Source organism: Citrus clementina, unplaced genomic scaffold (assembly GCF_000493195.1).
Source record: "Citrus clementina cultivar Clemenules unplaced genomic scaffold, Citrus_clementina_v1.0 scaffold_5, whole genome shotgun sequence".
Taxonomy (NCBI): Eukaryota; Viridiplantae; Streptophyta; class Magnoliopsida; order Sapindales; family Rutaceae; genus Citrus; species Citrus x clementina.
The window spans coordinates 13,302,032-13,329,720 of NW_006262201.1; the positions used below are offsets into that span (position 1 = coordinate 13,302,032).

The 27,689-nt window shown below is 33.2% G+C and overlaps 1 non-coding gene and 1 pseudogene across 1 annotated transcript; one reads left to right on the forward strand and one right to left on the reverse strand.

The window, feature by feature from the left end:
* The first annotated feature begins 16,574 nt into the window (after positions 1–16,574).
* On the forward strand, positions 16,575–24,058 carry LOC112097950 (annotated as a pseudogene).
* Positions 17,027–17,135, reverse strand: LOC112098592. Its single transcript, XR_002905702.1, has one exon. It is a non-coding gene; the product is annotated as a small nucleolar RNA R71 (small nucleolar RNA).
* Positions 24,059–27,689: the final 3,631 nt, after the last annotated feature.

A 27,689-nucleotide genomic window follows, 5' to 3' on the forward strand; every position in this document is an offset into this window, starting at 1 on the left:
CTTGGAAAATACTATAACATTTTCTCACCTTAATTTTCTATGCTATGATACCTCTTTTGCCGTTATTTTTATTTTTTTAACCCCTATCCGACCTCATCATCTTCCTTTTTATAACTATAAAATTATTTAATACTAAAAAACTATATAATTTGACCTGAAAGCTTAACTGATTGATGCTTAAAAAACTCAATAACTCTTAATAGAAATGGATTCTCTTTTCGTTTTAGTCATGCTTAATTAAGAATTTTGTGCGTAGTTTTTACCTTAATAGTCATAAATAATTTAAATGTATTATTTTATTTTTTTCATTTTTATCAAATATCAATTACATACATTATCTTCTTTTTCTTTTCTAAATAGGGGGTGAGTAAAGTCTATTTTAAATTTTTAGTTCCTTAATTTCTTCATATTAAAACTTAGATGGTCAACCATAAAAAGCAACTTACAATCACTTAGTCAAACTCCTAGGAGTGGTAGATTCATGTGTTTGCTAAGGTGAAAGCTAATTGATAAAAGTCCAATGAATTTTTTAATCCTTGTTTAATACTATTAATGTGTTATGGAATATATGATTCAATGTTAATGATAAGTATTATATGCGATGATGTTATGCTATTCTGCTTTAAAATTATAAGAATATATATGGTACAAATTTGTGATATTAATATTACTCAACATGCATTTTAGGGCAAGATTTAATACAAAATGTTAGGGACTTACAGTTTAAATTTGCCTATGCTAAACTTTGAAATTTAATTTCTCCTATAATATAAACAGAAGAGAAGAAAGGATTAACATAATTATAAAACTCCAACTACCAATGATGGGTTTCGCGAGTGACATGGAATATTTTGGTACTTGGAATTGAATCACACATATGGCACATAATTTCGGTTTTGCTAATGTCATTTGGCTCATTGTCATTGGTACACTTTTTTTTTTTTTAATATATAACAACGATAGATATTGAAATAATTTAGACCAAGTTCAAGGTTTCTACCTAAAAATTAGGAGGAAAATAGAGTTCTAATAAATGCAGAGACTCAACCGGTCATTGGTAAATATTTGGTTTTAGATACATCATTCAAACTTTATTATGGGAAAAGGAAAAAGTACATAAGACTTTCAGAGTTTGCTTTTTAGCTTAGGTGCTTTTGGTTAATAGGGAGACAAACCAATGAGTAATGATAGTTGCTAGCACGTTTATAATTTCTATAGTTCAGTTTAATTTTAAAAGCATTATATTTCAATATTAATATCACCTTTGATCTTTTCAAAAAAAAAAAAATATATCACCTTTGATAAGTCGAAGAGAGTACATCACATGTATCCAAAAATCTTGAAACTCACAAAAAGCCTCAATTATATCATAGACAGACATTGATTTCAAAATTCATTTCATCTGGTTGTAACTCTTCAATTTCTATACAAAAGTTTTGAGGCCTACTTGTTACACAATTTGTGTGAATTAGATTGAATGTAACTTAGCGGCTCCCACTTATTAAGCATGTTTCTAAAGTGGTCTTTCTTGAATCTTCAAATCACTAGGCCAAAACTTTCAGTTTTACACAAGACTTTCAGGATCTGCCTAGTCTACTGCCCCATTTCTTTGCTAAAACTCCAATGAAGGGTCAAGTCCAATAATTTCAAAGCTATTTTTTTGGAACAAATGTATCAAAGATAGTCACAAATTCAACCTTACAATAAAAGTACATTAGAATCTCACAAAACCCAAGTGTAAAAATACTTCGATGTGCAGATCGTGTACCTGCTAATTAAGGAAACTCTAATATTGTGTACTTGCTAAGGACACTCTAATACTCAACTTAGTATAGTGAAAAGAAATTTGAAAAGGTTTAGCCAAATCTAGAATTTTTTAAATAAATAGTAGCAGCTGAAATTTGACACTATTTATAGTCAGTTACTCGGCAAGAATTGAGATTCTCTTGTTTATATCTAATAATTGATTATTTCTTTGGTTTGGAAGAATTAGTTGCACGGGGAGTTTCAAATTAATCACATGTTTTGTTGGATGAAGCTCATGATTCTTCTCTTCCATCTATTATGTTTTCTTAAGCATTTTGCAAAGTTGTTCAATTGAGGATAAACTCGGTCTTTTACTTGTGTTTACTTAGGCAAGGATAGGTGGTATCATATCATTTACTTATGGAAATCAACACCTACAATTAGGGTGGGCAAAAAAACTATTGCTGGTTTCAAAAATTAAAAAAAAAAATGATCAGTTTATATAAAAAGGAAAAAAAATTGAAAAAACCATAAAATACAAAGGAATTTAGGGTTTAAAACAAAAAAAAATTGAACCAAGAACCAATTCAGATTGGATTATATTTTGTAAAAAAAGGGATAAGCTTTATTTTGATTTTGAACCGAAATTGACCCGTGCCCATTTCTACCTACAATATTTGAGAAATTGAATCTTGTAATTTTTATTCAGAATGCATTTGACCGTATGAAAGGACCAATATTCAACGAATATAATTTTTTTGTTAGACAAAACCATTGAAAATATTACAAATGATTATATTTCGTATTTGTCAAATTATATGTTTGAAAAATGCAAAACACATCATTTAGTAATTTGCCAATTTTAACACTAGTAATTTTTTGAGAACATGAATCTTCTGCATTTGAAAATATCCTATTTTCAAGTATAACATTGAACACATTTTTCACTTGTTTCAATTTAAAATAAGAATAAGGAAACAAATAACAATTGATCATCGAGATCTAAAAATTATGAATTCTAAAATCATAGTGTAATGTACTAAGCATGCGTTTGGAGCAGCTGCGCTGTGACTTTTATTTTGGAGGAATATTCTCCAGAATATATGTTGGGGAGCAGCTGCTCTATGGCAGTGCAGCTGCCCCAAACACAGCCTTGATTAGTCTAACAAAATCTTGACAACTGCAAACCATTTAGTTACTTAAACCACACACACACGCACGTCTGATCTTTGGTTACATTTATAGTTTGAAATACAAAAACCTACAACTGCTTAAAAATTTGCATCCTTGAGGAGATGAAAGTGTTTATCGTTCTATATAAACGCAAAAGGTGTCCTTAACATTAAATGTTACATGTACAGAAACATACTAGTTAAAGAAAGTGTTGAAGAGTACTTTGCATTTGACAATTGACATTGGGGAAATTCAAATAGCTTTTGCATTCTCATATGGAATGTTGTATATTATTGTTGATGAAATGAAGAAGAGGGTCCTCTATGCTTATCTTTTCGTTAACATGAATTCATTTTGAATATCTACACCTGAATCAATTGATACGGACAAAAGCCAACCACTCTTAACAAAATCTAATAACAAAAATGCTACTTCGCTCTAAGAAATTTGCCCAAAATTTTTCCGAACAAGCCAAAAGCTTCCACACCCACCGTTTTGATTGAGAGGACATTTGGTTTGCTCGGGAAAAATGTCAGAAAATTTGTAAAAAGAAGGCAAGTTGTTTATTTGTTTTTGAAGATAAATAAATGTTAAAAGGGTCAAAGTTGGCTAATATAATACATCAAAAGCCACGTTAGACTCAAATAAAATAGGTCACATATGTCTCAAGTACAAGACTTAAAATTTTCGATAGAAGAGCTTAGGCTCAGTTTTGATTAGGACAATACTCTAAAAGCAACAACAAAAAATAACTCCAGACGCTACTAATGCCTTCCTCATAATGATCAAAGTTCTAATAAGATAATGGAGAATTTTTTCGGACTTGACCTTATCTATCCATCTTAGCTGTTGTAAAGGAATTATATACCAACAACATTGACTATTTTTGTGGGGTTAATAAAGCCATGAGGAGTAATGACATAGTAACACGGTGCTAAACTTATACTGACTGGTGCTGTCGGGAGATATTATCTGATTAATCCACAAATAAATATTATTTAATGAGAGTCACATAATTTTAGCACATGTCCACGTACTTACTATTTAGTGCATATTGATACTCATTTCTAAGGATGAGATTCTTAAATGCGTGTTGAGAAATAATATATATTTGGCATGAACTATCACAGTCTGTGCTCGTATTCTCTTGTCATGCTCATATTCTCTTGCCATTTTGTGTCCAAAATATTGAAAATGTTATTGCAAGCGTGGGGATACGAGTATGAATCGATGTACGACGGACGTTGACGTTAAGAAAAGGAAAGGTCGATGCATGATGTATGCGCGTGACTTTGTTGCTTTGCTTTTGTTCTCATCCAAAACAAGTCTAATGCCTTCGTCATTCATTTTTCAATTCATAATAATAAAGATGTGACAGACATTGATTTAACAGTTTTATCTAATAATTTAAGAGTATTCGACAATTATATTAAATTAAATTTATTTAAAATAACTCTATAATTAATGTAAATTATGTAACTTACCGAGTCGTAATAATAAATGTTTCAAAACTCAAAATTGACTCACCAAAACTTAAGGTTTGAGTTTGGAAGTGAGACAAGAATTGTGAGAGTGACATGTGCAGGCAACAAATCCACTCCTCGACAAACTACTTCCTCAATTATTTAACTTTTTTTCTCAATTATTTTACTTGATTAAAGCTGCACTGTCTTTTTTTTTTGGTATTACTATTATTTTGATTTGACAGATGGGACTTTTCATTTCCTTCTCTAGAAATTTAACACATTTATAAATTTTTAAGTACTTGACAAGCAGCAGAAGGTAAAATTTCAAAAATTTTAATTCAGAGGTGGCGCTGGGTTCGATTTGGTCTGGTCATACTGAACCGAATTATACTCAAAATTTTTATCAATTTTTTATTCGGTTCGGTTTGACCATAAAAACTGGTTATGTTGAAAAGTAAAAATTAATCGAGTTTAAATTTGATTTAGGTTAAAACAAAATAGAATATAAAATTTCCAAATCCTAACTCAAACTGAATTTTAATTTGAAATTATAACTTAAACCCAGACCAAACCAAACCAACTTTTAAACTCCTTTGGATTAAATTCTCAAAACTGAACGAATTATAACCCGTACTAAAACCCATAAAAATCGAACCGGAACATGAAATGCACACCCCTACTTTAATTGGTAGAAATTTTCTTTTCTTTTTCTTTTACCTTTTTAACAAGTGGGAGTCTTATGGTACGTGGGAATGACAATTTTTGTTAGTTTCTATAGAATGGTGGTACTTTTTACTTTTAAAATGAACAACATATTTTTTTTTGTCCAAGATAAAAAACAACATAATTGATGTCATTTGACATAAAATATATTACAATCAGACACAATTGATAATAGATATTTATTAATTTACAAGAAATTCATTACTATAAACAATTGGACATATCAATGAAACCACACTGACATGCGAGAAGGAAGGCTGGTGTCCTGCACCTCTCCACCAATTGTGCACATAACAACGTTGTATGAACACTCATATCTTCATTTACATTACCCTCCGTCACTTGATTAGGCCGTATCAACTAATTTAATTATGAATATCATGTAAAGATTGATTTATGTACTGTCTACAATTTGCAATATATCAAATCTATACGTTTCATATCTACAGAAACAACACACAAAAATTGTAACCACTAAATGACCTAAAAGCTATCATAAAAATTGTCATAGATCTAGATGGAAGAAAACATTGACATGAAATGATAAAAGCATCAAGATAAATGCTCTCTTATGTGTTGGGAAAATATGTTCTTTAAAAGCATATGTGTTTATCTAATTGTAATAAATAATTTTTATGATTAATAAAATAAATGAGGTATTTTATTCAAATATCTTAATTGTATTAATATTTTGATTAAAGTCCATTTAATCATATTATATGTATTTATGTGATCACCATGTGGATTCACAGAAGATATAAATACAAGTTATCTTATGATTAAATAAATTTAGTTCGCAGTTGATAAATAAAGTTAGGCACTTTATTTAGATATAGACTGTAATGAATTCATTGAATGATTTGTCTTAATCATGTATGAATTTATTGATGTAGTACGACTACATTAAACATGATCACATATGAGATTTAATTAACCTTGAAATGACTGTCAGACTTATTAAATCTCATAGGCATTGATTTTACTGTAATCTTAATCTTGAGTTAGTTATGATTTCATGATTGTAATTGTTATTTCATTTGAGTTACCAATGAGCACGACACATACTTCTAGTCAAGATTACCCGGTATCTTGGTGGTAGCAATTATGAGTATTGGAGTTATAGATTAACAATATAGAATTTGTACAACATATCTCTTGATAGATTTTCGGTACTTGATCATAGAATTCTCTGGCCAGAGTGTGTCAACATATTTAGTATGTTGAAAATGATTATTAAAAAAAATCAGTAACTATCAAGGAACAAGATGTAATTAAATTGATTGGACAGTTGAGATATCGATTTAATTAATGATGTGGTACAAAGAATTGAGCAGTAAAGAAATCAATGTGGCTTGGGAGGAATTATTATTCGAGCATATAATTATGGAGGCCAGTTTCAATCTTTTAGTGGAGTAGATTTGGAATTAAATAATTGGACTAATTTAATTACAAGCCTAATTATTGTAGCCATTATTGTATGTTCCCAAATGATTCCCGGGCTAGCTTATTTAATTGACTGCACCGCTACTGGATTAATAAACAAGATAACTAGCTATTTGAGTTAAAAGCCTAAATATATTATTTAGTGGGAGGCTTCATGTAATGTACTTGTGTCTAAGGGGTCTTGTGTTATTTTATAAGGTGGGCCCCTATGACAAGAAAGAAGTAACGTTACTTTTGGTTTATTATTTTTAATTTAAATCAAACTTGATTTAATAGAATTAAATAATATAAAACATGGAGCCTTGGGTTTCCACTAGATAGAAATATAAAAGGGCTTATTTTCTCCCAAAAGAAAGAGAGCAGCCACTTTATACAGATTAGAGAAAAATATTTTTCTCTCAATTGTTGAGAGAAAAAATTTCTCGTGCTAGTTGCTTTAATGGTGATAAAGGCACCCACACGTCAAGTGCAGATCAAAATTAAGTCATAGTTTGGAAGATTATTTGGTAACGGATCGTGATCTAAAAGGAGTGGTGGTGACGGATCGTGACCTGGGAGCCTAAATCACTTCAGTAGAAAAAGCCAAATCAGATTTTTAAGGTACGATTTCTAGATTACAAATTCTTATATATTATATGAGAGCGATCCTAAAAGTTTTTTTTTTAAACTAATTTTTCCCCAACATGGACATAAAGATGGAAGAAGATTTGAAGAATAAGAAAGTTGAGAGAACTTGAGAGGCAATCATGCTGTTGGAGAGAAAGAAAGAAAAAAAAGAATCTTTTATTGGATGTATAATAGTATGACTAGGAAACATTTCAATAGTAAAATGTTAATTTAACATATCTATCATTTGATCAATTGGAAAAGCCTAACTAAAATGTAGAAGATTGATTTTAGCACAATCATAACCATACTAATTGAAAAAGTCAACTATATCATAGAAGATTGATATCAGTTTATTATATTGAGGATAATATTCTTCATTGGTTGATAATAGTTCTTAGACTAAGAATATATATAGGCTAGAGGTAATCATACTCTTGAGCTTTTTTTTTAGTATGAATTAGGTCATTTGTTTGATTTTATATAATATCAAAGTCTAAATTTGACACTGGATGTGTTGAGGAGAATAAGAATTCCCCTGGCTCTATAGCTAAGTTTTGAGTATGAAAATTGTAAGATATTTATACTAAATACTAATAATATTTGTTGATATGTATCACTTGTGCACTTTCTATTCCATGGTTGTCATTAAGTTCTAAATAATTTGTTAAATGGCATATTGAGTGGTGGTTTCTTTAGGTGCTACACCAAACCTTTGGGTATATGAAAATAAGAAAAAGCACTACTTGCAGAAGAGAAATGGAGAGAAAAAACAATGCATATGTCAGTATATTCTACATGAACATTGAATCGAGAATTATAAAGTCCCCTTGATTTTATTTCCTCTCTTGCGATCGGTTCATTACTAATTGTTTTTCTAAAATCGATTCTAGCATGGAGCTCATTTGAATGGCAGTAATGTATTTATGTTGAAGTATGAGCCAAAATAAGATTTAAGAACAAATGACAATGTCAGCTTAGGCCATGTGTGTTAGACAAGATGGTAGTTTAGTATGTAGAAATTTACGATGCAAAAACTGCAGTCGCTTGCATGGTGATGCGTCTGCTCTTTATTGATCAATATTTATATGTACATAACCCTAGTTCACAAGGAAAGGAAATCCTATCAAACTAGGAAACATATAACACGTAACTTGCTAACGTAACTTGCTATATATATATATACACGTGAGTTAACACCCCCCCTGAAGTTGGAGCATGGAGATCACGAATGCCCAACTTGCGAAGAAGAAACTCGAACTCTTTGCTGCCAAGTGCCTTTGTGAAGATATCAGCTAGCTGAATATGAGTAGACACATAGGCAGGCCGTATGTTTCTTCGTTGAATTTCATCGCGGACAAAATGACAGTAAACTTCGATGTGCTTGGTTCGCTCATGAAACACAGGATTGGCAGCTAGATGAAGAGCAGCCTGGCTGTCACAATACAGGTGCATGGGTCGTGAGTGATCAACGCCGAGAGACATCAACAATCCTTTGAGCCACTTGAGCTCACATGTAACTGTTGCCATGGCACGATATTCAGCTTCAGCAGAGGATCGCGCAACAGTGTGTTGTTTCTTAGATTTCCAGGATATAGGAGAGGATCCAAGCATGACAAACCACCCAGATAAAGAACGCCGAGATAGGGGGCAGCTTGCCCAATCAGAATCACACCACCCATAGAGTTGCAAATCACAATCTGAGCTTAAAAACACACCTTGACCAGGGTTACCTTTCAGATAGCGAATGACCCGCAAAGCTGCGTCCCAATGTCGCTCCCGTGGCTGCTGCATAAATTGAGAAAGCAGATGAACCGAGTAAGACAACTCTGGCCTTGTAGCGGAAAGATAAATTAATCTGCCGACGAGTCGTCTATATTTTGCAGGATCAGAAAAATATAGGCCTTCGGCCAAAGCTAGCTGATGATTCGGTTCCAAGGGAAATGGGGCTGGTTTTGCACCAAGTAATCCAGCCTCAGAGATAATATCTAACACATACTTCCGCTGAGACAGGAAGATTCCTGTCGGATTTCTTGCAACTTCAATACCCAAAAAATATTTCAATGGACCCAGATCTTTCATATAAAAACAACCACTTAAATACATTTTGAATACCCGAATAGCTTCGCTGTTGTTTCCCGAAACAATTATATCGTCAACATACACAAGCACAAGTAGATGTATGTTATCTCGACGCAAGGTAAAAAGGGAATAATCCGAGCTTGATTGAGCAAAGCCGTAAGTCTTCAAAGCTACTACCAACTTTGCAAACCAACAACGAGGAGCTTGCTTTAATCCATATAATGACTTTCTTAGACGAAAAACCATTCCAGATTCGTTTGAGGTGAAACCAGGCGGTAAGCGCATGTAAACTTCTTCATTAAGCTCACCGTGTAAGAAAGCATTGTGAACATCCATCTGATGAAGCTCCCAATTCCTAGCCGCAGCAACAGCCAAAAAAGTTCGAACTGTAACAAGTTTTACGACAGGAGCAAATGTCTCTGTGTAATCAATTCCTTCAACTTGCTTGTTCCCAAGGATCACCAAGCGAGCTTTGTATCTTTCAATTGTACCGTCGGCATTGTACTTAATCCGGTATACCCACTTACAACCTATAGAACGCTTTCCAGGTGGTAGAGACACAACAGTCCATGTGTTATTATTTTCCAGTGCCTGTAATTCAGATTTCATGGCCTCACGCCATTTAGGATCTCTCACGGCTTCAGCAAAAGAGGCAGGCTCAACTCCTGCAGTAATCGCTGCTAGAAAAGCACAATGTCGAATAGAAAAATTATTACAATTCACATAATCAAGTATGGGATAAGGACTACCTGCAGGAAGTGATTGAGCGTGTGAGCATGAAGAAGGCCGCGAAGAGGGACTCAAATGCTGAACAGTATGTAAGACATAATCTTTTAACTTAATCGATTGTTGCCGCTGTCTAAGATGACGCCCCAACGCCGGTTGTTGCTGCAATGATGTCTCAATAGCTTCAATGCCCCCACTGTCATCGGAAGCATGCTCATCAAAAGTAGAAGAGGCGGGTACTGGTGATGGAGTATTAATGGTCTTAAGAACATCCCCTGTATCCTGTGAATCTGGTGAGACAATAGGAGCGCTTATATCATGTGATAAATCCTCAGCTAAAACCGGTTCATCACGCTCAGGAGCAGGCATGACAGTAGCAGCTGGTTCGGTTAGAGCCTTGTAGGGAAAGTCATGCTCAACGAACGTTACATCCCGGGAAGTAAAGAATGATGCACTCTCCAAATCATATAAATACCATCCCTTTTTACCAAAGGGATAACCCATGAATATACAACGACGACTTCGACTAGCAAATTTATCACCGCGATGACCACGGTTGTAGGCATAAGCGAGGCAACCAAATGATCGAATATTTGCATAAGATGGTGCCTTGCCAAATAGTCGTTCATAAGGAGTCTGTCCGTCAAGAAGAACAGAAGGTGTTCGATTGATCAAGTAGCAAGCAGTTAAGACACATTCACCCCAGAATTCAATGGGTAAGAAAGCCTGAAAGCGCAGAGCGCGAGCAACATTGAGAATGTGTCGATGCTTGCGTTCAACTCGACCATTCTGTTGAGAAGTACCCACACAGGATGTTTGATGATGAATGCCATGCTCAGCAAAGAAATCAAATAAATGCATAAATTCTGTCCCATTGTCTGTCCGTATAATTTTAATAAGTTTATGAAATTGTCTAGAGACCATACTCAAAAAATTGCGTAATACACGCCTAACCTCATTCTTTGCGATTAGCAGATATGTCCAAACACCGCGAGAAAAATCATCAACAATAGTCAAGAAATAATGAGCACCACAAGAACTAGCTGTGCGATAAGGTCCCCACAAGTCACAATGAATCAATTCAAAAATATCTGAAGCTTTGTTATTGCTTAAAACAAATTTGTCACGACACTGTTTTGCTCGAAAGCATACATCATAGTTCTGAAAACTAGACAGACAAGAAGCCGAATCAATAAATGGAAGCAGCTGAACAACTTTAGAGGAAGGATGCCCCAACCTTCGATGCCATAAATCACAAGCTCGGTTGGCAACACTAGATAGAGCGACGGCCGAACCAATGTCCCAAAAATAATAGTCCCTCTCGCTGCTCACCCGCTCCAATCAGCATCCTCGTAATGCGGTCCTGTATCACACATAATTGATCAGAAAATTGGATAAAACAATTGACATCTCGAATCAGTTGCGATACAGAAATTAAATTGCAAGTTAAACTTGGCACAAATAAAACATTATTTAGTCGCAGGTGGCTCGCAAGCACAATTGTTCCTTCTGTATTTGTTATTGTCACATTTCCATCAGGCAGCCGAATAGAGCAGGGAATAACAGATACAATGTCGCGTAAGATTTTTCTATTTCCCGTCATGTGATGTGAGGCCCCAGTATCAGAATCCACTCCATTGAATTACGCTTACCACTGATCCGTGAGTTGCTATCTTTTTGACTGTTTAAAAGATTAAGCAATGTGTTCCACTGCTCACTGCTCAAACCGTTGAGACCGCTTGCGGCTGATTCCGTGAGTTCTCCAGACGGATTGTTAGACCCTGTTGCGACTTGAGCAGCGTTGGCTCGAGCAGGACCTCCACGACCACGCCCATTGTTTCCACCATTCTGTCGTGAATTACCGCGACCACGACCTGCATTCCTCGTGGCTTTCGGTCGTTCACCCCACCATTCGGGATACCCAATAAGCTGGAAACAGGAAGATGCTTCATGTCCAGTCTTGTTGCAATGGGTACAAAGTACAGAAGTCTTATCATGGTTATCATGTGATCCTTGCGCGGCTTGAACGGCAAATGCTATAGGTTCACTTCGTTCTTCTTTAGCACGTGTAATTGACTGAACCTGCTCCTCCTGAATGACTATGGCATAGGCACGGTTCAACTTTGGCAGCGGCTCGGTGCTTAGAATATGAGACCGCACACCACCGTACATGGCTTCATCAAGACCCATCAAGAATTGATGCAACTTTTCTTCATCTCGTTTCTTATCCCATTCCGCACCTAGATTACACGTACAATTGCCGCATAGACAAGTAGGCGATTGCTCGTAGTTACTCACTTCTTCCCACAACATCTTGAGTTTGCCATAATAATTCAAAATAGTCATACCTCGCTGCTTGCAATTCGCTAACTCAGATTTGAGTTGCTGCACACGTGGTCCATTCCCAACAGAGAACCTTTCCTTGATATCATCCCACAGCAACTTAGCAACTTCTGTATAAGTCTTGATCGCAGGTTTGGTTCGATTGTATTATGTATCCAGGAGACCAACATTGAATTCACCATCCACCAATCCTCCAAATCAACGGAGTCATCAGCAGGCTGTTTCACGGTTCCATCAACAAAACCGAATTTCTTCTTGGCGCGCAATGCAGTCCGCATAGCCCTTGCCCACTCGTCATAGTTGGTTCCTCGAAGTTGCACTTGAGTAATGATAGTTCCAGGGTTATCACTGGCCGAGAGGAAGTAAGGAGACATCATTGTCTTGCCCAATCCACTTCCGCTAGCCTTTTTATCTTTTATTTTTGTTTGAGTTTGGTCTTCCATCTTGCTCTGATACCATGTAGAAATTTACGATGCAAAAACTGCAGTCGCTTGCATGGTGATGCGTCTGCTCTTTATTGATCAATATTTATATGTACATAACCCTAGTTCATAAGGAAAGGAAATCCTATCAAACTAGGAAACATATAACACGTAACTTGCTAACGTAACTTGCTAACTTGCTAACGTAACTTGCTATATATATATATACACGTGAGTTAACATAGTATCAGACAACTTATTGGTTCAAAGCTCAGATCACTTGTATGGCATCTAACTGATGTCATATAAGTAAAGTAAGTAAAGGGTGTACCTTGCACGTGATTCGCTCAACTATTATAAGCTCAAAGTGACAAGCTTGAATGCTGACTAACTCACTTATGGAATTCACGTGCTGTGCATGTGGCAAGGTTATAAAAAATGGTTGAGAAAAGTGACAAAAAACTAGGTTTGTTGTAATAAACCCATAATGCAAGCTAGCTTTTAAACCAACTTGATGGATGCTTTTAGACTTGTATATATAGCCTTTAAGGCTGAATTTTGTTTCATTCAATTCCTTGTAACATTTCCCGTAAGCTTACATCTAGATTTACATCAATAGAATAAGACATAGCTTTGTGTCTCAAGAGGATGTATAACCACCATGGCTAAATCTCTATAACTTTGTTTATTCTATTTCTCTTTATCTTTATCAGTAATGTTTTGAATTTTTTTATCTTTGATTGACTCGTTTTCCACTCTTGATATAACTATCAGTGTGTCATAATTAAATTGTAGGTTATAAATTAATTAACTACTGATCTAATTCCAAAAAATTGTTATTAGAGCTTTACATCTCAGATTCTTGTTTCAAGAATGGCTACTCAGAAGCTGGATGTGGAAAAGTTCACTGAGGAGAATGATTTTCATCTGTAAAGGCTTAAGATGAGGACATTGCCGATTTATTATTAGTGTATTGAAGAAGTATTGGGGGAAAGTCAAAGGTCCAAGAAACCAAGCAAGATTGAAGATGATGATCTTCAAGATGCCATGGGCAAAGCACACAACACTATAATTCTAAAGTCTTGGCGATGGATTTCCAAAAGAAATGGGAGATCAAACTACAACTACTAGTCTTTAGAAGAACTGAAAGATTTGTACACAAAGAAGTCTCTTATAAAGAGGCTGATGCAAATAAAAAACTATACATCCTCTAAATGGAAGAAGACAACTTTCTATCGACTTATATTAATGCCAGACAACTTTCTATCTACTTATATTAATGCCTTCAACAAGATTATCTTAGATCTGAAAGATATAATTGTTAAGATTGAAGATAAGGATAAAGCTATCATTTTGTCGTCTTCATTATGTCCCTCTTATGAGCTTTTTGTTGATAATTTAATATATGGAAGATAATCTTTGACAATGCAAAATGTCAAAGAATCTTTAAGCTCAAAGGAAACTTCAAAGACACCCAAAACAAGAGACGACGATCGACTAACAGTAAAAAGAAGATTGATTAGTATTAAAAATTGTTTAATTATCAAGCGATAATATGTTATTTTATGCTTATGTTATAATTTATATTTGTGTTTATGTAATATATTATGAATTATGAATTATGTTTTAAATATATTTAATTTTGTGTATTTTTATGTGTTTATTAGGAAAATTATTAATTTCACGTACTTCGAGGCTCCAAACAGATAAACGGAGGTCAAATTTGGATTCCGGAGGTCCGAAAACCTTAAGATCAGTCAAGATCGGCTTAAAATTGGGCTTGTGTAAAAAAAGTTGACTTTTCCTGTTGACCGAGCACTGATTGGATGATGAAATGAGCTTACAATAGATATGAGTGCATGGGATAACTGGCAATCTTGACTAAATCTCAACCGTTCATGATTCAATGGCCATGATTGTGCCACGTGGCAATGGTTGGTGAAGCAAGTTGGAGGATCCGAATCTTTGTATTCAGGTCGACCCGATCCACCCATTAACCCACCAAATCTCAACCGTTCTTTGGGTAAATCGGACGAGTCAAATGATGCCATGTGTGATGTTGACTTTTGAAGTTTGACCAGCCATTGGATCTTGATCTAAGGGTTGTGAGGAGCACATGCATGAAGCCTATGATGGACCGCAAAGCACTGGATTATGAATTTATTTTTCTATAAATAGAGCCTCATTTTTATGTTTTAATAATCTCTCTACAACTCTCTTCTTCTCAAATTCTCTCCATCTCCCTGTAATCTTGATTTCCAGGTGTGTTTTTAATATTTTGTATAATTATTTTCATTAATAAAATTAGTTTTATTTCCAATTTTAGTTGTTTTTATTTCTTTTAATTATAAGTAATTCAATTTTACTACTTCTTTTTATTTTAATTATGCTTAACTAAATAATATTAGTTTGGGGAAGGTAAAACTCTTAAGAAATAAATATGATTTAATCAAATTCTATGTTTAATTTTATAAATTAAATTATTTTCTATTTAATTTTATACATGTTTTATATTTTGAAAATTTGATTTATTGTAGACAAACAAATGAATTTGGCACAATAAATTCTTAAGATCTTAATATAAGGCATGGTGAAATGGTATTTTGACTTATTGTAGACAAATTAAATTTTGACACAATAAATACTTAATCCATCATAAAATTAAAGGGAAAATAATAATAATTTGTATAATTAATCTTTTGGGTAATAAATCTAAAATAAATTGGCAAAAAGAATTTATTAAGTTTTATTTATTTCTAAGAGTGGATCCATAACCCTAACTAGTTCAATTCCATAGTTTCATTTAAATTAAGTTGTTTATATTCAAGTTTTAATTTCAATTTTTAGATAAAATAAAATAAACTAATTAAATCTTTTCTCTGTGGATCAACTTCGGACTCACCGAGTTATAATACAACAAGACACTCTTATACTTGGGAGTTAAAATTTACTTTTAAGTTGTGTCAAGTTTTTGGCGCCGTTGCCGGGGAAAAGTTTTTTATTTGGTTTGTTTTTCCGTTTTTTATTTTTCTCTTATATGTAAAATTTCGTTTGCCCCCTTTTCCTTTTCTTAAATTTTCTTTTGTCCCCATATCTTTCATAATTCTCGTTTCACCCCAATAATTTCTGTTTCTAGCCCAATCTTCTGGTAATTATGTTCGGACCCCGACATCTTTCAACTGTTTCACTTTCATCCCAATTGCTATTCTAAACTTCTAAAAATTATAGTTTGACCATAAAATTAAAAATAATTTGCAATAAAATCCCTAGACGAAATTCCTCAACATAATCAAGACTTGGACATATTTGGACATACTTTGGACATATTTGGACATATTTGGACTTATTTTGGACCAAACTAACTTTAACTACTAACTCTAATTACTAACTCTAATTACTAACTCTTAACTTACTAACTGCTAACTCCTAACTTTTATTTAATTTCAGTTATTTAATTTTCTGCATTTATTTTATTTCGTATTTATTTATTTGTTTTTGTTTTATTGGTGGGTTTAACCACCAAACTAACTACTAACTCTTAACTTTAATTTTCAGTATTTATTTAATTTTGTATTTTTTATTTTTTTAATTGGTGGGTTCAACCACCATTTTTTATTTTGCATTTATTTATTTATTTATTTTTTACTTTGTTGGTGGGTTCAACCACCATTTTTATTATTTAATTTTCTTTTGTATACTTATATTATTTGCTTATTTTTTTATTATTTTATTTTGTTATCAATTTTTGTAAATATTATCTTTATAACATAACCCTTGCATGAGACATTGGTCTCGATCTTCAAGTGGCAGGTTAATTCGTAGATCTCAATCTCCACCACCAATCATGGATGAGAATGAAGGCGAAAATGTTTTGGGCGAACTTAATCCTCAAATTGATCAGGGAGACAACCAATCTCAACATGGGCATGATCAGAATCAACCAAGGACTCTGAGAGACTACATGAATCCAACCAGAACCGGAGCACCGTCGTATATAGTATTTCCTCCAGAAGCATCTCGATTCAACTTTAAACCAGGTATTATCCAACTTTTACCAACATTTCATGGTTTAGAATATGAGAATCCGTACTTGCATCTAAGAGATTTTGAGGAAGTTTGTAATACATACACGGACCAAAATTGTAGCATGAACATAATTAGATTAAAGCTTTTTCCTTTTTCATTAAAAGATAAAGCTAAAACTTGGCTACAAAATCTTAGATCTGGATCAGTAAGAACTTGGAATAACATGCAAGAACAGTTTTTGAAAAAAATTCTTTCCACCTCATAGAACAAATTCTTTTAAAAGGCAAATCACTTTTTTCACTCAAAAAAATGGAGAAACATTATACCAATGTTGGGATAGGTTTAAAGAGTTGCTTAACATATGCCCACATCATGGTTTTGAAACTTGGCGATTGGTCACTTATTTCTACGAGGGCTTAATACCCCAAAGTAGACAGGTTGTTGAAATGATGTGTAATGGTGAATTTAGGGATAAAAATCCCGAAGATGCACTAGAATACCTTGACCAATTAGCTGAAAATGCACAACATTGGGATACTGTTGGAACTTTTGAATTGACAAATAAGCAACAATCATCTCCATCTAGTGGAGGAATCCATAACCTTAGGGAAGATCATGATTTACAAGCAAAATTTGCATCCCTAGTTAGGAAAGTTGAAGCTTTGGAGCATAAAAAGAGTGATCAAGTAAAATCTATTCAAGAAATTGCATGTAACATATGTAATTCGAATGATCATTTCACTCAAGAGTGTCCCACTTTGCCTGCACTTAAAGAATGTTTAAATGATCAAGCTAATGTCATTAACACTTTCAATAAATCAAACCCATATTCACAGACTTATAATCCTGGTTGGAGAAATCATCCGAATTTCAGTTGGAGGAATAATAATAATGCACAATCTTCACAAGCACCACCTCCACAAAATTTTCAAAATCCTCAGCCTTATGCACCATATGTTCCACCACCCTGGAAAAATCTGGAAGACACAATGCATTCATTCATCAGAAAGCAAGATGTTATTAACAATCAAAATGCACAAACTTTTTCTGATTTGAAAGATACTCTTGCTAAAATTGCTTCTGCACTCACCATTCAAGAAAAAGGAAAATTTCCAGCCCAACCACAACCAAATCCTAAAATTCAACAAAATCCACCCACAGACCAAGTCAAGTCAGTTATAACTCTTCGTAGTGGTAAGGTTGTTGATAGACCTATGCCTGAACCTTATGAAAATGATGAAAATTCAAAGGGTAAGGAAGGACTAAATGAACTTACACCTAGTGAAGAAATAACTAGTGTTCCACCTGAACCACCATTTCCGCATGCATTGAATAAACCAAAGAAATCAAACCACTCTTCTGAAGTTTATGAAATCTTTAAGCAAGTGAAAGTTAACATTCCTCTATTAGATGCAATCAAGCAAGTTCCTTCATATGCTAAATTTTTAAAGGACTTGTGCACTGTTAAGAGGAAATTGAAGGTAAGAAAGAGTGCTTTCATGGCCAAACAGGTAAGTACAATTCTGTCTACTAATAATAAGTTGAAATATAAAGATCCTGGTTGTCCTACCATTTCTTGTATTATTGGTAACCACAGAATTGAGCATGCTTTACTAGATCTTGGTGCTAGTGTTAATTTGCTTCCATATTCAGTTTATCTTCAACTTAATCTTGGTGAGTTAAAATCAACTTCAACTACACTTTTGCTTGCTGATAGATCAGTTAAAGTACTAAAAAGAATATTGGAAGATGTTTTAGTACAAGTTGATAAATTTATTTATCCTGTGGATTTTATTGTCTTGGAAACTGAACCTGTTGTGAATAATTACAAACCAATTCCTGTAATTTTAAGTTAACCATTTTTAGCAACTGCTAATGCTTTGATTAATTGTAGGAATGGTTTAATGAATTTATCCTTTGGGAATATGACTTTGGAATTGAATGTTTTCAACATGTGCAGGCAACCTAATAAAGAAAATGAGAATGAAGATGATACTGATGAACAAAAGGAATTGTTTGAATCTTGTATCGAGGAAAATATTCAAAAAGGGGATTTTTCTGAACTTTCTAATGTTTGTTTAGTTAATTCAATTGAGTCAAATAAGCAATTTGAACTTGATATTTCTAATATAAATTCGTTGCTTGATTCTATGCAGACTTCGCAAAATTATGATGACGAGCCAAAATTTGAGGAGCTTGGAAGTATTGAAAAGACAGAACAACAAGAAGCACCTAAAATGGAATTGAAACCTTTGCCTGAAGGATTGAAATATGCTTTTCTTGGAGAAGAACAAACTTATCCTGTTGTGATTTCTTCTACTTTAACAAGCGACCCAGAAGGTAAGTTACTAACTGTTCTTAAAAAGCATAAAAATGCAATAGGATGGACTTTAAATGACATTAAAGGCATTAATCCCTTAATCTGCACACATAGAATTAATTTGGAAGAAAATGCTAAAATATGTCAACAACCTCAAAGAAGATTAAACCCACACATGAAAGAGGTAGTCAAAACAGAAGTCCTTAAATTACTTGATGTGGGAATTATCTACCCTATTTCTGATACTAAGTGGGTAAGTCCTACACAAGTAGTGCCTAAAAAATCTGGAATCACTGTTGTTAAAAATGAAAAAGGTGAATTAATTCCAACACGAATTACATCTAGTTGGCGCATGTGCATTGATTATAGAAAATTAAATGAAGCCACTAGAAAAGATCATTTTCCATTACCATTCCTCGACCAAATCTTAGAAAGAGTAGCATGACATCCCTACTACTGTTTTTTAGATGGATATTCAGGTTATTATCAAATTCCTATAGCACTTGAGGACCAAGAAAAGACCAAATTCACATGTCCTTTTGGAACATTTGCATTTAAAAAAATGCCATTCGGGCTTTGTAATGCTCCTGCAAGATTTCAAAGATGTATGTTAAGCATTTTTTGTGATATGGTTGAACATTGTTTAGAGGTTTTTATGGATGATTTGACTGTGTTTGGGAAATTTTTGATGATTGTCTTGATAATTTGGAGAAAGTTTTAAAAAGATGTGTTGAAAAAGAACTCGTGTTGAATTGGGAAAAATGTCACTACATGGTTACTTCTGAAATTGTTTTGGGTCATGTTGTTTCTATTAAAGGAATTGAAGTTGACAAAGCAAAAATCGAAGTCATATCTAAATTGCCACAACCAAAAACAGTTAGAGATGTGCGATCCTTTTTAGGACATGCAAGATTTTATAGGAGGTTTATAAAAAATTTTAGTGCCATATCTAAACCACTTTGTAACCTCTCATTAAAAGATGCACCGTTTGAATGGAATGATGATTGCCAAAAATCTTTTGAAAAAATAATTTGTCTTTTAACATCTGCACCTATTATGCAATCTCTTGATTGGTCTTTGCCATTTGAATTAATGTGTGATGCAAGTGATTTTGCTGTTGGTGCTGTTTTAGGACAAAGAAGGGATGGTAAGCCTTTTGTGATTTATTATGCGAGCAAGACTTTGGATAGTGCTCAAATGAATTATTCTACAACTGAAAAAGAATTACTTGCTGTGGTATTTGCATTAAACAAATTCCGTTCATATTTGCTTGGCTCTAAATCTGTTGTGTTTACTGACCATGCTGTTGTGAGATATTTGATGAGTAAACAGGATGCCAAACCGAGACTAATTTGTTGGATTTTGTTACTACAAGAATTTGACCTTACCATCAAAGATAAAAAGGGTGCTGAAAATGTTGTTGCTGATCATCTATCAAGACTCACATACGAATTCTGCAATGATATAACACCCATAAATGATTTTTTCCCTGATGAATTTTTATTTTCTGTTTCTTCAATGCCATGGTATGCTAATATTATTAATTTTCTTGTTATAGGTAAAATGCCATTGCAATGGAATGCTCAAGAGAAGAAGAAATTTTTTGTTGAAGTAAAGAAATTTTATTGGGATGATCCTTATTTGTTCAAATATTGCCCAGATCAAATTTTTCGGCGATGTATTCCTGATAATGAGGTAAGTAGTGTCATTAATTTTTGTCATTCTGAACCATGTGGTGGTCACTTTTCTTCAAGAAAAACTACTGCTAAAATTTTACAGTGTGGATTTTATTGGCCTACCATGTTTAAAGACACATATGAATTTTGCAAAAGTTGTGAAAAATGTCAAAAATTGGGATCAATTACAAAAAGAAACATGATGCCCTTAAATCCCATACTTGAAATTGAAATATTTGACTGTTGGGGAATTGATTTCATGGGTCCATTTCCATCATCTTTTGGATTTTTGTATATATTAGTTGCAGTTGATTATGTCTCAAAATGGATTGAAGCAATTTCTTGTCGAAATAATGACAGTAAAACTGTGATTAAATTTTTAAGAGAAAACATTTTAAGTCGATTTGGAATCCCTCGAGCCATTATCAGTGATGGAGGTAAGCATTTTTGTAATAAGTCATTTGAGTCTTTAATGAAAAAATATGGAATTACACATAAAATTGGTACCCCTTATCATCCTCAAACAAATGGTCAAGTTGAATTAGCAAATAGGGAGATAAAACAAATTTTGGAAAAAACGGTTAACCCAAACCGAAAAGATTGGTCTCTTAGACTTAATGATGCACTTTGGGCTTACCGCACTGCATTTAAAACATCATTAGGAATGTCACCCTATCGGTTAATTTTTGGTAAACCTTGTCATTTACCTGTTGAACTTGAACATAAATCACTTTGGGCTATTAAAGCTTTTAATTCAAATTTGGATGATGCTGGTAATATGCGAAAATTGCAATTCAATGAACTTGAGGAATTAAGGAATGATGCATATGAAAATTCAAGAATTATTAAGGCAAGAACAAAAGCATTTCATGATAAAAGAATTTTTCGAAAAACATTTGAGATTGGTCAAAAAGTGTTGCTTTATAATTCTCGTCTTCATTTATTTCCAGGAAAGTTAAAGTCAAAATGGAGTGGCCCATTTGTTGTAAAAAATGTATATTCATATGGGGCCATAGAAATTGAGAATCCAAATAACGGTGTCACATTTAAAGTTAATGGTCAAAGATTAAAACCATATCTGGAACATCACCCACGTGACGAGGACACCGAAATTAATTTGGATGACCCACTAGTTCTTGATTAAGTCTTTAATGATTTTTTTTGTTTTACTATTATTTTACCGTTTCATTGTTTGACTTTTTTTCCTTAGATTGATGCACTGTACATAGTTTTTTTTTAACATTATTTTTCTTGTGTAAGCGTGTTTGTTTGACAGTTGTACATTCTCTCATCAATTTTCATTTTACATCATGAGCACCTCAATGAGAAAATACATGTTCGCACATCTTAAAAGATTTCGGCGTATAAAATTTCACTTAAGAGGCCTGATACAAAGCTGTAAATCACATCCACTTTGGGATCTGCAACCACCAGAATTCGTGTCCTATGTTGAGGATCTAGAGGGACAACTCAGAACAGTAGAGAGTGGCATATATGAATTTCAAATGGAGCTTTGGTTAACTCAATGAGAGGACGAATGTAAGTTCATTTTCCTTTTATATTGTGTGCTTCTTTTTGCTCGCTTTCACGCTTGATTTGATTTTGGTATGTTTTGATTTATTTTTCCGTATAAATGGCGGATAACGGTACTCCGTGACTTCTTAAGTCGGTATCTTCAGTTTCCCACAATAACTGAAACCCCAAAATCAAGCATGAAAGAAATACAACATAAACTCCATAAGCATTTTCCCTCTCTCCCTCAGAATGCCCTCAGGAAAATTTACAAAGCTCGTTGTGAACGATTGCGTTTGTTAATGATCAATGGCATTCCTTCTGACATTCGTTGGTTAATTGAAGCAAAGGTCTGATTAGCAGGTGAGTTTTCTGGTCAATTTGTTTCTTACATGCCTGGTTTTGGTAAAAGTACGTTTGCTAAGAAAAGGAGAGCTAAACGACTTGGCTCAAAATGTCATAACTGTGTAAGACTTGGTTGCAAACGACTGGATTGTAAATCTTTAGGAATGGTTTCTGATACTCGTGAAGATAAAATTAAATTCGTTAAAGATGACATGAGTAAAGAATCGTTGGATGATATCTTACGATCTCTTAAGACGCATCGAAGCGGAATTGTGGAACGTGAGATTTACAATTTGTGGATACTATTCCAAAAACAAAGTGCACAGTTAAGTCTTGGGAATCTGACTCAAAAAGACCCTGTTTGCCAGTTTATAAGAAAACTGGATGGGAAGCCGATCCTCGACCCATAGAGGGCGTTCAAGCCGTTACTGGACGTAAAACCAGAGGAAGATGTGAGCCACAATCACAACTACCAGTAAATATCCTTTCACTTCACTGTTATTTTACTTTATTGTTATTTTATCATTTTCATTATTGCATTTAGCGATGTGATTTTGTATTTAATAAATATTTGGTTTCTTTTACTGTTTGCTTTTTCTAATCATTACTTTTTTTTACTGTTTGTTTTTGAATTATTGAGCCACGAGCTTTCCTCGTCATTTGACAAATATGCCAACCCATTTACAGCTGTTTCTCATTATTTATGTCACCAAGATCTTTAAATATGAGCTCGTTTTTCAAACACTCGCAACTTGTTTTTGAAAAATTAGTCCAATGGCAGCATCTTCGAATAAACAATTCAAAAATATTTGTGTGCTTTCTGGGTTTCACTATGGAAAGTACAAAGAGTTCGTTCAGGCAGCTGTAGATCTTGGTCGTGTCATAGCAGAGAGGAAACTGCATCTTGTACATGGAGGAGGTGAACGAGGGTTATCAAGACTTGTCTCAGAAGCTGTTTTTACCAGAGGAAGCCAAGTACTCGGCATTATCCCAAAACCCATGAAACCGCTAGTGTGCATGTCTGGCCCACCAATTGGAGAAGAATTAGTGGTATCAAGTATGCAAGAGAGAATATCTGAAATGATGAATCATGCTGATGCTTTTATTTTCTTGCCAGGAGATCTTGCAACTTTTGAGGCACTAATTACATTTGCATCTTGGGCCCACTTGAACATTCATAAAAAACCCATCGGTTTGTTAAATGTTAATAATTTTTATGACGGCTTGCTAACTTTTATTAACCATGCAATAAAGAATCATTTTGTTCCACATTCTGTAAAAAAACTCTTTATCTCTGCTTCTACTACTAATGAGTTACTTGATCTTTTGCAAGCTTATACACCAGAGCCAGATCCACAGACTGTTGCACTGAATTGGTCGACTAATGATGGTAACGGTAACAATGGCAGTAATAAGAAGTGCGATTTAGATTTAACTCTCCGTTTGTAAATATTTTCTGTTGTAGTGTTCATGTGATGTCTTCTACACTCTTTCTCTTTCCTTTTAAAACATTGAGGACAATGTCTTTTTCAGGTTGGGGGGAGGGAATAGTTGATAATTGTGGAATGTCTTAGTCCTGGTTATGTGTTTACAAAAAAAACAAAAACAAAAACAAAAACAAATTTTTTTTTTTGTAAAGACTAACTTAGGACAAATTTGAGTCGAAGATGGCAGGATATAGAGAATGTAGTCTCTCTAGAAACGCATCTTCTTAATCTTAAAGGTGTTGTTAAAAAAAAAATTGACTTTTTCTTCATCTTTGTTATCTACTTTTAAGCTTCTGCATCAAGTTCAGGTGAGATCTCCTCTTCTTCTTCTTTTATTATTCTCTTTTATTTATTTATTTTTTTTTTTTGCATATCTGTAAAATTATAAAATGTTAAGATAATGTTTAGATTAGGTTGTGGGGTGGGGATAATTGACGTATGTTTTAAATATGTTTGTTGTTTTTCTCTTTTCTCTTTTCTTTTCTTTGTTAAAAAAAAAAAACAAAAAAATTTTTTTTTGTCTAGGATGGCCGTGTAAAGAGTCACGACTTTTGAGACGCATCCTAATAGTCTTGTTGTATTATATTTTGATTTTAAGATTCATAGTAAGTTGTTTTTGTTCCATTTTCTTTGAATTACTCAAATTTGTGAACTCTCCACTTGGTTATTAAGTTATTTAATTGTTTACTCATTTAACAGGTATTATTGAATCATTCTTCACACACACACAATGACACATACTAGTGGGTTGTAAGTTAAAGTTTTACAGCATTTAGTTCTTTTGATTTATTAGGAATAGTATCTAAGGTAGTAGAAAGTGTATATTTCCAAAAAAAAAAACAAAAAAACAAAAAAACAAAAAAAATCAAAAAAAAAAGAAGAAGAAAAAATGTTTTTAATTTTGTTATATCTAGAAACCCGAGTAATTAAGTCCGTAGGGGTGTTTCAACACCTAGTGCCCTAAGGTCAACTGGTTTGGGAGTCACTGGCCTAAAGCTCGCTACATGGGTAATAGATATACTGTTTGTTTATTAGAAACCCGAGTAATTAAGTCCGTAGGGGTACTTCAACACCTAGTGCCCTAAGGCCAACTGGTCTGGGAGTTACTGACCTAAAGCTCGCTACACGGGTTAGAAATGTAATATAAAAAAAAATGTGTGAATAATCTATTGCATAAAGATATAATTTCTAATGAATTTTAGAACGAAAATGTTGTTTTTCTTTTAATGAAGCCCCATAAGTATTGTGTTAATTACTTGAGCACAAAATAAAGTTTGATGATATTCTGGATAATGAGTGAACATTAATGTGGTAAAGGAATTTGGGAGAGTTCATTTATTTGGTAATTTAGAGGATAGATGAACAACTATTAACTTGCATGTGAATTTTATAAATCTTAATATAACGCTTTAATTGCTAGAGGGCTAGCAATAAGCTGGTTGGGGGGTGTGATTAGTATTAAAAATTGTTTAATTATCAAGCGATAATATGTTATTTTATGCTTATGTTATAATTTATATTTGTGTTTATGTAATATATTATGAATTATGAATTATGTTTTAAATATATTTAATTTTGTGTATTTTTATGTGTTTATTAGGAAAATTATTAATTTCACGTACTTCGAGGCTCCAAACAGATAAACGGAGGTCAAATTTGGATTCCGGAGGTTCGAAAACCTTAAGATCAGTCAAGATCGGCTTAAAATTGGGCTTGTGTAAAAAAAGTTGACTTTTCCTGTTGACCGAGCACTGATTGGATGATGAAATGAGCTTACAATAGATATGAGTGCATGGGATAACTGGCAATCTTGACTAAATCTCAACCGTTCATGATTTAATGGCCATGATTGTGCCACGTGGCAATGGTTGGTGAAGCAAGTTGGAGGATCCGAATCTTTGTATTCGGGTCGACCCGATCCACTCATTAACCCACCAAATCTCAACCGTTCTTTGGGTAAATCGGACGAGTCAAATGATGCCATGTGTGATGTTGACTTTTGAAGTTTGACCAGCCATTGGATCTTGATCTAAGGGTTGTGAGGAGCACATGCATGAAGCCTATGATGGACCGCAAAGCACTGGATTATGAATTTATTTTTCTATAAATAGAGCCTCATTTTTATGTTTTAATCATCTCTCTATAATTCTCTTCTTCTCAAATTCTCTCCATCTCCTTGTAATCTTGATTTCCTGGTGTGTTTTTAATATTTTGTATAATTATTTTCATTAATAAAATTAGTTTTATTTCCAATTTTAGTTGTTTTTATTTCTTTTAATTATAAGTAATTCAATTTTACTACTTCTTTTTATTTTAATTATGCTTAACTAAATAATATTAGTTAGGGGAAGGTAAAACTCTTAAGAAATAAATATGATTTAATCAAATTCTATGTTTAATTTTATAAATTAAATTATTTTCTATTTAATTTTATACATGTTTTATATTTTGAAAATTTGATTTATTGTAGACAAACAAATGAATTTGGCACAATAAATTCTTAAGATCTTAATATAAGGCATGGTGAAATGATATTTTGACTTATTGTAGATGACACAACTTAAAAGTAAATTTTAACTTCCAAGTATAAGAGTGTCTTGTTGTATTATAACTCGGTAAGTCCGAGGTCGATCCATAGAGAAAAGATTTAATTTGTTTATTTTATTTTATCTAAAAATTGAAATTAAAACTTGAATATAAACAACTTAATTTAAATGAAACTATGGAATTGAACTAGTTAGGGTTATGGATCCACTCTTAGAAATAAATAAAAATTAATAAATTCTTTTTGCCAATTTGTTTTAGATTTATTACCCAAAAGATTAATTATACAAATTATTATTATTTTCCCTTTAATTTTATGATGGATTAAGTATTTATTGTGCCAAAATTTAATTTGTCTACAATAAGTCAAAATACCATTTCACCATGCCTTATATTAAGATCTTAAGAATTTATTGTGCCAAATTCATTTGTTTGTCTACAATAAATCAAATTTTCAAAATATAAAACATGTATAAAATTAAATAGAAAATAATTTAATTTATAAAATTAAACATAGAATTTGATTAAATCATATTTATTTCTTAAGAGTTTCACCTTCCCCTAACTAATATTATTTAGTTAAGCATAATTAAAATAAAAAGAAGTAGTAAAATTGAATTACTTATAATTAAAAGAAATAAAAACAACTAAAATTGGAAATAAAACTAATTTTATTAATGAAAATAATTATACAAAATATTAAAAACACACCTGGAAATCAAGATTACAAGGAGATGGAGAGAATTTGAGAAGAAGAGAGTTGTAGAGAGATGATCAAAACATAAAATGAGGCTCTATTTATAGAAAAATAAATTTATAATCCAGTGTTTTGCGGTCAATCATAGGCTTCATGCATGTGCTCCTCACAACCCTTAGATCAAGATCCAATGGCTGGTCAAACTTCCAAAGTCAACATCACACATGGCATCATTTGACTCGTCCGATTTACCCAAAGAACGGTTGAGATTTGGCGGGTTAATGGGTGGATCGGGTCGACCTGAATACAAAGATTCGGATCCTCCAACTTGCTTCACCAACCATTGCCACGT